The 10,256-nt window shown below is 47.1% G+C and overlaps 1 pseudogene; it reads left to right on the forward strand.

Moving 5' to 3' along the window:
- Positions 1–1,837: 1,837 nt before the first annotated feature.
- LOC103225363 (interferon-induced transmembrane protein 3 pseudogene) lies at positions 1,838–2,672 on the forward strand (annotated as a pseudogene).
- Positions 2,673–10,256: the final 7,584 nt, after the last annotated feature.

Consider the following 10,256-nt stretch of genomic DNA (forward strand, 5'->3'; position numbering starts at 1 on the left):
CTGCACTCCAACCTGGGCAATATAGCAAGACTCTGTCTCAAAAAAAAAAAAAAAAAAAAAGTATTTGCCTGGGTCATCTCCCAGAGCATCTGATTCAGTTAAACTAAATAAGAAGGAGCTTCTGCGGTGATTTTGATTCTCAACTTTGACCCATTAAGAATTAGTGCTTTCCATTTATTTATGATTTTAAATTAAATTAAATTAAATTAGTAATTATTATTTTTTAGAGATGGAGTCTCACTCTGTCGCCACGCTGGAGTGCAATGGTGCAATCTTGGCTCACTGCAACCTCTGTCTCCTTTCTGGGTTCAAGCGATTCTCCTGCCTCAGCCTCCCAAGTAGCTGGGATTACAGGCATGCACCACTATGCCTGGCTAATTTTCTATTTTTAGTAGAGACACGGTTTCACCATGTTGGTCAGGTTGGTCTTGAACTCCTGACCTCAGGTGATCCATCCACTTTAGCCTCCCAAAGTGCTGGGATTATAAGCATGAGCCACTGCACCTGGCCTTATTTTGTTATTTTTTTGAGACAGAGTCTTGCTCTGTCGCCCAGGCTGGAGTGCAGTGGCATGATCTCGGCTCACTGTAACCTCTGCTTCCTGATTTCAAGCAATTATCTTGTCTCAGCCTCCCAAACAGCTGGGATTACAGGCATGCACCACCACATCCATCTAATGTTTTTGTATTTTTAGTAGAGATGGGGTTTTACCATGTTGGCCAGGCTGGTCTTAAACTCCTGGCCTCAAGTGATCTGCCTGCATTGGCCTCCCAAAATGCTGGGACTACAGGCATGAGCTAGCGCACCTGGCCAGAGTTCCTGCTTTGTAATGTAGTCCAGTTATTTCTTGCCTTTAGGAGCTGAAATAGACTTGTCTGCCATGATCAAAGGATCATGTCATTCCCTGTGGCAGAGACTGCTTGCTGTGCACCAAAGTTCATTCTCCTCCCCTTCATGGGCATATAGCCTGACCACAAGTCCCAGCCTCCCTTGGGGCTGAGAGTGGTCATGTGACCTTGTTCTTACTAATAGAACGTGAGACATATCTCTTTGGGCTAAGCCTTGAGAAAGTGGCGGGGTCTTCTCTGTGAGCTCTGCCCATTCCCCCAAGCTGAGACCTCAACCATGAGGGTGATAACATGTTCCCAGGGGATGTCAGAGCCACCAGATGGAAGAAACCTGAATCCCTGAATCTCCACATAGAGTCGAGATACCTGCCAACTGTAAACATTCACCTTGGATATGAACGCGAGCAGGAATATGTTTGCTTTTTTTGCTCTTAAAGGCACTGCATTTTAGGGTCTTCTCATATTATAGCAGCTTATTTTACCCCAACTAATATGGCACCAACAGTTCCACTCACTTTCTCCTAATACATTTTACCTCAAAGTTCAGAATTCAAGACTTAGCTTTATGCCACTACACTAAGGCTCTTGTATGAGAGCAGAGCTTTTGCTTAGTGTATCCTAATTCTCAGGATGGAATCAGGGTTCTAGTTTAGTTTTTTTATTAAGCAGTTCTGTTGTAAGGACTGACATTTCATGGCTTTTATTCTTCCTTAAAGATCTTTCAAAGAAAAAAGTGAAATCATATGTTATTTTTAAATAGAAAAATATTACTTTATCTTGCAATTACCACATGGGCCCATTGGACACCTTCTTAAATCTAAGATATATTATGGGATTGTATGATCTCATTTTTCTTATCTCTTGAAAAGTTTTGCCATCTCCTCAGCCTAGAAATTATTTCATCATCATTTATTAACTATTCTAAGCTATGCTGAAAAGACTAAAATAATAATAAAATGGAATGATGATAGAATTGCCTAGGAGGATGATGGAAAAATAATATAAATCGCCACTGTAGTATCACCCTACAGTTTTCTTTCTTCTTCTTTTTTTTTTTGTCTTTTTGAGACAAGGTCTCATTCTGTCACCCAGGCTGGAGTGTGGTGGCATGATCACAGCTTGCTGCTGCCTCAACCTCCTGGGCTCAGGCGATCCTCCTGCTTCAGCCTTTTGGGTAGCTTGGCCTACAGGCGCATACCACCATGGCCAGCTAATTTTTTTATTTGTATAGATGGGGTCTCACTATGTTGTCCAGGCTGGTCTCGAACTCCTGAGCTCAAGTAATCTGCCACCTTGGCCTCCCAAAGTTCTGGAATTACAGATGTGAGCCACCATGCCCAACCCAGTCTACAGTTTTCTTATTGTGCTGTCTTCAACAAAATTATAAGCCATTAACAATTTCAAAAAATTCTTCAAGTGACCATGAACCACACCGCCCAAACCTTCTTCACTCCCGCCAACACCAGCTGCCCCCCAAACTATCAGATGCTCAAGGAGGGGCATGAGGTGGCTGTGCTGGGGGCACCCCACAACCCTGCTCCCCTGAGGTCCACTGTGATCCACATCCACAGCGAGACCTCCGTGCCCGACCATGTCGTCTGGTCCCTGTTCAACACCCTCTTCATGAACTACTGCTGCCTGGGCTTCATAGCAGTCACCTACTCCATGAAGTCTAGGGATGGGAAGATGGTTGGTGACCCAACTGGGGACCAGGCCTATGCCTCCACTGCCAAGCGCCTGAGCGTCTGGGCCCTGGTTCTGGGCATCCTCATGAGCATTCTGCTCATTGTCAACCCAGTGTTGATCTTCCAAGTCTATAGATAGAACAGGAGGCAGCATCCAGGCCAGGAGCTCTGCCCACAACCTGTCGCCCACACATTTCACCTTCCATTCCTCGACCTGCCCCCTGAGCCGAGTCCTGTATCAGCCCCTTATCCTCACACACTTTTCTACAATGGCATTCGATAAAGTGCACATGTTCCTGCTTAAAAAAAATTCTTTAAGTATTGCACTTTGAGTTTGCAAGTGCAAGAAGGAAAATCAGAAATGATGAAAAGCTAGAATCCAGTAGAGATGCATTTTGAATCTGAAATCTGTATTTCTGGTCCATGCATAGCATTTGATGAGAATTTGGGTGTATTCAGAGACTGTTGTCCATTTAAAGTATGTACCTTCCAAACCAGGAAAATAGGAAATAAAAATTTAGGTTTGTTATGTTTAAATTCCTTTTAAAATATATAATAAAGTTGTTCTTCACTCCCCCTTTATTTTTATTTTTGTAAGTTTTTTTTTAAAAAAAGATTTAAAATATTTAAGCGTGTTCCATATCACGAGGTCAGGATATCGAGACCATCCTGGCTAACACGGTGAAACCCCGTCTCTACTAAAAATACAAAAATTAGCCAGGTGTGGTGGCAGACACCTGTAGTCCCAGCTACTTGGAGGCTAAGGCAGGAGAATGGCGTGAACCTGGGAGGCGGAGCTTGCAGTGAGCCGAGATTGCACCACTGCACTGCAGCCTGGGTGACAGAGTGAGACTCCGTCTCCAAAAAAAAAAAAAGAAAAAAGAAAGAATGTTCCATTAGTCCTAGATGGTAAATGATAGCGGGTCTTTTCCCTCATATACTGAAGATTAAAACAATCTGGCCAGGTGCAGTGGCTCATGCTTGTAATCCCAGCACTTTGGGAGGCCAAGGCAGGGGGATCACCTTAACTCAAGAGTTCGAGACCAGCCTGGCCAACATGGTGAAACTTTGTCTCTACTAAAAGTATGAAAATTAGCCAGGCGTGGTGGCATGTACCTGTAGCCCCAGCTACTTGGGAGGCTGAGGCAGGAGAAATTGCTTGAACCCAGGAGTCAGAGGCTGCAGTAAGTACCTTAAGTACCCTGGAAAGACATATAAGCCCTCCAAAGATTTGCAAACCTGCCACATTGGTGAAGTTTGCGGGGATATAGTGGTCTGGGGAGTGCTAGTACATTTCCTCTAAAGTAAAGCACAAGTTCTTGTACCTTACACATCTTACTGCTAAGAAATAGACACAATGCCTGGTGGGTCCCTTTGGAGTTTGGAGGCAGCTTTTAGCACACTTGCTAATACTGCTCTGACTCATTCCTTAGATGATTTAGAAGGCTGCCAGTTTTGAGTGGGCAGAGAGCAAGAGAGGGTTCTGCAGTGTTTCCAGACTGCAGTGTGAGTGGGGCCTGCTTATCCACAGGGATGAGGGCTTCTGATATTTTAATGGCCCCTCAAAAAGATTTTAATTTATTCTAAAACCAAAAGAAAAATGAATAATAATAATGAATCCATCCTAGATTATGTTTATTTTTATGCCACCAATGGAGTCACAAAATATAATTTTAATTTTTTTTTTTTTTTTTTGAGATGGAGTCTCACTGTGTCATCCAGGCTGGAGTGCAGTGGTGCCATCTCAGCTCACTGCAACCTCCGACTCCTGGGTTCAAGCCATTCTCCTGTTCAGCCTTCCGAGTAGCTGGGATTACAAGTGTGCACCACCACGCCTGGCTAATTTTTGTATTTTTAGTAGAGATGGGGTTTCACCATGTTGGCCAGGCTGGTCTCGAACTCCTGACCTCAGGTGATCCACCTACCTTGGCCTCCCAAAGTGCTGGGATTACAGGCGTGAGCTACTGCACCTAGCCTTAAATTTTTTTTTAGATGAAAGATGAGGCCTGCCAAGGCAGGAATGCCTAGTGTCCATGAAAGTCATAATACAGCCCTAGGAACAAGCTGCTGTGCCCCTTCGACCATATGATCCAGCCGATCTGACAGTGTCAGAAGTGTCACTGCTAGATCGGCACACCATGTAGAGCATCTTGTGAGATCCACGGGGAGGGTCGGAGTGCAGCTCCCTAGAGTTCTGTACCAAGGCCAGGCCCCCTCTGGCAGAGAGGACTCTCCATTGGAAAAGCAGCTCCTGGCATGACACTGAACCACAGTAGATACGGAGTACACCGTGGGATGCAGGTGACCACGTGGCAGAGCTGCCTGTCCGTTGTGAGCTGTGTATTGTCAGAGCTTCCAAATAAAAATGCTAGTTATAATGCCTCGAGTTATATGATGGAAATGGTTTATTTAAGGTTGGGTCCAAGCAGGTTCAGGAGGCACAAATAAATTACATGAACAGATAGCAGGGCAGAACCCATGTAACTACTTTTTCCAAACTGACGCCTCTCTCTCTCTTTTTTTTTTTTAATAGAGATGGGTCTCACTATGTTGTTTGTTGTTGTTGTTGTTTGTTTTGTTTTTCTGAGACAGAGTCCCGCTCTGTCACCCAGGCTGGAGTGCAGTGGCACGATCTCGGGTCACTGCAACCTCCGTCTCCTGGGTTCAAGCGATTCTCCTGCCTCAGCCTCCCGAGTAGCTGGGATTACAGGCGTACACTACCATGCTAATTTTTGTATTTTTAGTTGAGACAGGGTTTTGCCATGTTGGCCAGGCTGGTCTCAAACTCCTCACCTCGGGTGATCTGCCCGCCTAAGCCTCCCAAAGTGCTGGGATTACAAGTGTGACCCACCGTGCCCAGCCAGGGTCTCACTATGTTGCCCAGGCTGGTCTCAAACTCCTGGGCTCAAGAGATCCTCCCGCCTCAGCCTCTTGAGTAGCTGGGACCACAGGTGTGTGCCACCACGCCCAGCTAATTATTATTATTATTATTTTTTGTAGAGACGAGGTATTGTTATGTTGCCCAGGCTGGTCTCGAACTTCTGGCTGAAGCAATCCTCCTGCCTTGGCCTCCCAAAGTGCTGGGATTACAGGCATGAGCCACTGCACCTGGCCAAACTGATAGCTCTGACTCAGCTCACAAGTGTGGCCTCAGAGGGTTATTTAGGATCAACTGAAGAAAAGAACTTGGCTGGTTCACAGGTAGGCTGGAGCTCTATACAGCTCTGGCAAAACATGGACTGTTACCACACCCCCTGAGGTGGCCCCGGAAGACAATGGTGAAGGAAAATCCTAGAGGAATGGAGCTGTGGTAACAATACTCCACGGTCCCCACTGCACAGAGAGAAAAGCGACTCCCTGTGTGGGAACGCATGACTCCTGGGCGTGGCTAATGGCTTGGCTCTGCTTTCTGAGGAAATCAGAGCTAGGACCTCAGGGTTACTCTCTTCCAGGCACTCATTAAATCCTCACTCAGTCTTATCAGGTGGGTTTTTTTGTAATCCACACTTGATAGATAAGGAAACTGAGATACAGAAGGGTTTGATAAAAGTTGCTCAAAGTCTCACAGTTAATTAAGTGGCACTCTGGCCGGGCACGGTGGCTTGTGCCTGTAATCCCAGCACTTTGGGAGGCCGAGGTGGGTGGATCACGAGGTCAGGAGTTCGAGACCAGCCTGGCCAACACAGTAAAACCCCGTCTCTATTAAAAATACAAAAAATTAGCCGGGCCTGGTGGCAGGTGCCTGTAATCCCAGCTAGTCGGGAGGCTGAGGCAGGAGAATCGCTTGAACCCAGGAGGCAGAGGTTACAGTGAGCCAAGATCACACCACTGCACCACTCCAGCCTGGGCGACAGTATGAGACTCCATCTCAAAAAAGAAAAAGTTGCTGGGTGTGGTGGCACGCCTGTAATCCCAGCTACTTGGGAGACTGAGGCAGGAGAATTGCTTGAACCTGGGAGGCGGAGGTTGCAGTGAGCTGAGATCACACCACTGCACTCCAGCCTGGGAAACAGCGAGACTCCTTCTTAAAAAAAAGTGGCACTCTGAGGTTCAAACTCAGGCAGCCCAGCTTTCCACTAATTTTCATGGTAGAGTAGAATGACTAGCACCAAACTGGAAGTTGAGATATCTCTGGGTTCAAATCCCAGTAATGACAGCAACATCTTGTAGGGGCCTTGGGACAAGTTTTGTCTGTACTCTAGGGCTGTTTCCTCATATAAAATGCTCGAACTCTATTATCATGAATGCTTCTAAGTTACTTGATTCTTCTGGGCATTCCAGGGGTTCAGGGTGAGTGAGGTACAGGGTGGTACATGTATGAATAAGCCACAGTTCCCCACTAACACTGCAGCCCTCTCTGCAAGCGACAGCCATAAAGGCTGCATTCTTCACCTACCTGGGCAATTATGGGTTTGGAGGTTTTTAAATAATGATTCCAGCATGTGCTTTGTATAAATAAAGGTTGGGGCAGGGGGAGATGAGGGGAATGTGGGCCTGTCTCGTTTGCGCAGCTAAAAATAGAAACGTGAAAGTCCTATAATGATGAGGCAGAAACTTAAAACAAATTTCTTGGAAAATTTCCTTCCCACCCCACATTGCCCAGGTATTTCCCCCTTTTTGCCGTGTGCAGAAGGAGCAGGGGAAATTGGGGTGAGGGGTGGGTATCACAACACACACTTCCTTCCTGGCGCTGAGAAGGAGGGGCCGAGGAGACCAAACTGGGAACAGAACGTCTGTTCAGGAGCCTGATGCAGGCTGACACGGGCCTTTGAGCTCCCTGAGTGGCATTTACAGCCACAGATATGGAAAAGAAAATAAATCTCCCAGACTCGGCATCTTGCTTTAATTAATACCATAATCAAGTTTCTGGCCTAGTGGAATGGAAGGATTTCAACACTCAAGGCCCCTCTGGCAGCTGAGCAAGAAGTGGGCCCCCTGGCCAGGCAGCCCCCAGGGCAATAGACTGGCCAGGCAGGACCAGGAGATCAGGGAGGGTGTGCTCAGGGATCCTGGACAGGACAGCAAGAGATGGGCTCCAGGTGTGAGGCAGGGGGCTCAGGAGGGAAGAAGGAGGGAAGAGGGAAGCCTCTGTGGAAGCTCCTAATCCCTGGTGTTTATTGTGCATTTATTATGTCCTGAGCTTTCACCTTTATTTTTCTATTCAATCCCTACAGAAGAATTGGGGAAGTTGTACTCCTCATTTTCCAGATCAGGAAACAGACCCAGAGAAATGGTGTGATTTGCCCAGAATCACACAGCTAGAAGGTGGTGGAGCTGTGATCTGAACCCAGGCTCTGTGATTGGAGAGAGGCAGAGGATGGGGAACCAGCTCACTGAAGGGTGGAGGACTGGTGCCTTCCTTTTCTCCCCATGGCCTGGGTGGGAGGTAGGGATGGCATTCCTGTCAATCAGGACTTTAGCTGATAGAAGTCTTCCAAGGAGGGGCTGTGTGCAGTGATTCGCGCCTGTAATCCCAGCACTTTGGGAGGCTGAGGCGGGTGGATCACTTGAGGTCAGGAGTTCAAGACCAGTATGGCCAACATGGTGAAACCCTGTATCTACTAAAAGTACAAAAATTAGCTAGGCTATGTATTTTGGTGGGCGCCTATAATCCCAGCTACTTGGGAGGCTGAGGCAGGAGAATCGCTTGAACCCAGGAGGTGGAGGTTGCAGTGAGCTGAGATTGCACCACTGCACTCCAGCCAGAGCTACAGAGCAAGGCTCTGTATTAAAAAAAAAAAAAAAAAAAAGAAAGAGGTCTTCCAAGGAGGATTTAGGGTGTTAAGAGGCGATGGCTATATTTTCAAAATAGCCTCAAAAGGAGAGAAGTGGTAGGTGCTGAGGAAGGTGGAGGAATGAGTGTGTGGAGCCCGGGTTGGTTCTCCAGCAAGTTCCCAGCCCTCCTAGGGGCTGGATGGAATGGATACCCAGGAGTGCCTCCACTACGCAGTCTCCACAGCACCATGAACCAGGAGCACAAAGAAGGAACCACGGTCCTGGCTGGCGGGCCTCTGATCCCCTGGGTGCTGAGCCAGGGCTGGGGCCAGGGCCTGATTTCTGCCATTCCCTCTCCCGCAGGAAGGCCCTTTCTGGACAGCCTCCCTGGCCTACATGCATGGCTCTGTTTGGAGACTCCACCGAGTAGATAAACACAGGAAGTCGTCAAATCATGATCTGGCCCTATACCTCTGTCTCTCCTCTCCCCTCCCACACTCAGTGCTCCAACTAAGCCAGTGCGCACGTGGGCTCCTGAGGGCCTGGGTTTGCAGGCTCGTGTTGTTCCACACCCACTGCCCAGAAGGGTGGTTTCCCTATCACAGATGCTAAAGTCCTCTCCACCCCTCATCGGCTGGCCCAAAAGCTACCTCCTCCAGGAGGCCTCCCACGAGCATCTCAGCCAGAGATAATTCTCCTAGCTTTGGGCACCCACAACATCCTACCTTTCAGCACCCATCTCCCCCTTTCTCATGACCAGGGTACTTTTCATCTTGTCCAGAGTCACTCATTCATTTGAAACGCTCATGGGTGCTTGCTTCATTTCTGGTATATTATTTTGTCTGTGACCTGTCTTCAAGTTCCTCGAAAGCAGAAGCTGGTTGCAGTTATGATAATAGTATTTCCCTTTGTTGAGTGCTTACTCTGTGACCAGCACGGAAGCATTTTATGTGGATCCTTTAATCTTCACAAAACCCTATGAGGTTCATTATCATCCTCCATATTTTATAGATGAAGGAACTGAGGCAAAAGAGGTTAAGCAAATTGTCCAAACTCTAGTAAGTGGTAAAGCCAGAACTCAGCCCAGTCAGTCTGATACCAGAGTCTAAACTTGTAACAACTAGTTTGTTGTAAAACTTGTGGAAGTGCTTTTCATAGTGCCTGGCCAGTAGAAACAGATTTATTTATTATTATTTTTTTGAGATGGAGTCTTGCTCTGTTGCCCAGGCTGGAGTACAGTGGCACAATCTTGGCTTACTGCAACCTCCACTTCTTGGGTTCAAGCGATTCTCCTGTCTCAGCCTCCTGAGTAGCTGGGATTACAGACATGTACCACTACGTACGGCTAAATTTTGTATTTTTAGTAGAGATGAGGTTTTACCATGTTGGTCTCGAACTCCTGACCTCAAGTGATCTGCCCACCTTGGCCTCCCAGAGTGCTGGGATTACAGGCATGAGCCACCATGCCCAGACTAGAAACCGATTCTTAATGTTGCTTGAATGCAAACTCCCCACAGGTCCCCATATTGGACTTTGTATTTGCTTGTTTCAAACTTTGTTGGTTGAACCAATGAAAAAAATGGCTAATGGAATGAACTCATGGCTAAGTTTTGGAAGTTTTTCCAGTTATGTACTGCTGCATAACAAACCACTCTAAAACCAAGTGGCTTCAGATAATGGTTTCATCTCATGACAATGAAATTGGTTCTGTAGATTGACATGGCTCAGCTGGGTGGTTCTGGCCTGAGGCCTCTCCTGGGGTTACAGTCAGGTGGCAACTAGAGCTGGAGCCACTTGATGGCTTACCTGGACATGATGTCCGAGACAGTTTCTTCACTCCTGTGTCTGGCACCTCAGCTGGGTGGCTAGAACAGTTGGAGGCTGGTTGGCATCTCTCCTGCCACATAGATTCTCCATGTGGCTAGCTGAGATTCCTTATAGCATGGTGGACTCAAGCTAGTTAGAATTCTTCCATGGTGTCTGGTTTTACCCAAGGCAAGCATTCCAA

Source organism: Chlorocebus sabaeus, chromosome 20, assembly GCF_047675955.1.
Source record: "Chlorocebus sabaeus isolate Y175 chromosome 20, mChlSab1.0.hap1, whole genome shotgun sequence".
Taxonomy (NCBI): Eukaryota; Metazoa; Chordata; class Mammalia; order Primates; family Cercopithecidae; genus Chlorocebus; species Chlorocebus sabaeus.